The 1,295-nt window shown below is 42.5% G+C and overlaps 1 protein-coding gene across 3 annotated transcripts in view; it reads left to right on the forward strand.

Moving 5' to 3' along the window:
- The window catches only part of LOC108755159 (neurogenic protein mastermind-like), a 212,517-nt gene that overhangs the window by 175,216 nt on the left and 36,006 nt on the right, over positions 1-1,295 (forward strand). The gene's annotated exons all lie outside the window — the stretch shown is intronic.

The following is a 1,295-nucleotide window of genomic DNA, read 5'->3' on the forward strand; positions in this document are numbered from 1 at the left end:
ACCACGCGTACGTTAATATTATACCTAGGCATTGATCGCGTCTTATCGAATATGCATGTTTTCCGAACATCTTCATCAGCAGCTTCACTGCTTATTTACGCGAGGCTTTTACCGCGATATAAATCGATTCCGTTCGAGGACGGTTCGAAGTATCCAACGGCGAACGCAATTACGAAATCGCAATGTGGCCTTACTGCGGTATCAGACTATGCTATAATGAGCCACACGGGAAATCATGCGATGTATAATGCCTGTCTTTTAAACATAATTAATTTTCTAAACGAGATGGCATTCTGCGTTGAACGTTGCGCAGTGGCATTTTCGCATAATTCATCGATCCCACCAGAAACTGAATATATTTCCTCGCCAATTCATCCAGCACGTTTCTGTATACATCTTTGTATTTTATTGCGTGTGTATACGCGATTGATTGTACGTAGGCGATTTATCGCGCTTGAAGAAGTATATGTCTAGTCATGAACTTGGAATCCGTATTAACACGGGGAACGTCGATGTAAACTTAACAGGCTAGGCCAACGGAAATGCTTGTCGCGTGAGAGAAACGGGAATTCGCAGTTTATTTAATAGAAAAGACGTATATGAAGTTCGGGGGCGTGTGGAAAGTTCTGGTTAACGTTATGCAAACAGATACGATTGAAACTTTTTGAGAATTTGCGCAAACTGCAGTGGATTGCGTTTCTCGCGAAAGTTAAGGGGAACTTTTGTAGAGACGAAACGAACCTTCGATCTCGTGTCTCCAGGTTACACGTTTTTATCGTGTTATTGCTGCTTTACGAATTTCATGTGACTTACGTCACACCGTTTCATCTGCGCTTTGTTTCTACATTTCATTCAGAATTACGAAGAACGCAATATCTTTATAAATACGTTAACGCGACGGATTTGCGCGTGTACTTCGAGATATGTCGCGCAAAGTGGCAGTGACTCAAATGGGCCGTTAATGAAGTTTCATTTACGGCGTATTACATGCGAGACGAATTCCGAGTGGGAATTCCGTGGGGATCGGATTGAAACGCCGGATTGATAAAAAGCATCGTGTCTACCACGGCTCTGTAAATGTAATAACATGAGATTTTCTCGACTGTGCACATCGATTAGACCAGAGAATGGCTGTCGCACATAAAAACACGTACTACTTATTTCATTTTCGCAATAGCGCCTCTTCTCGCGTCCGGCTATCTTTTTTACTTTTAGTGGATTCGTCGTGTCGAACGCGAGATTCAATCGCGATTAACGTGCGAAGAAATGCATTAGCTCAGTGAAATCGTCCAAAT

Source organism: Trachymyrmex septentrionalis, unplaced genomic scaffold (genome assembly GCF_001594115.1).
Source record: "Trachymyrmex septentrionalis isolate Tsep2-gDNA-1 unplaced genomic scaffold, Tsep1.0 scaffold85, whole genome shotgun sequence".
In the NCBI taxonomy this organism is placed as follows: domain Eukaryota; kingdom Metazoa; phylum Arthropoda; class Insecta; order Hymenoptera; family Formicidae; genus Trachymyrmex; species Trachymyrmex septentrionalis.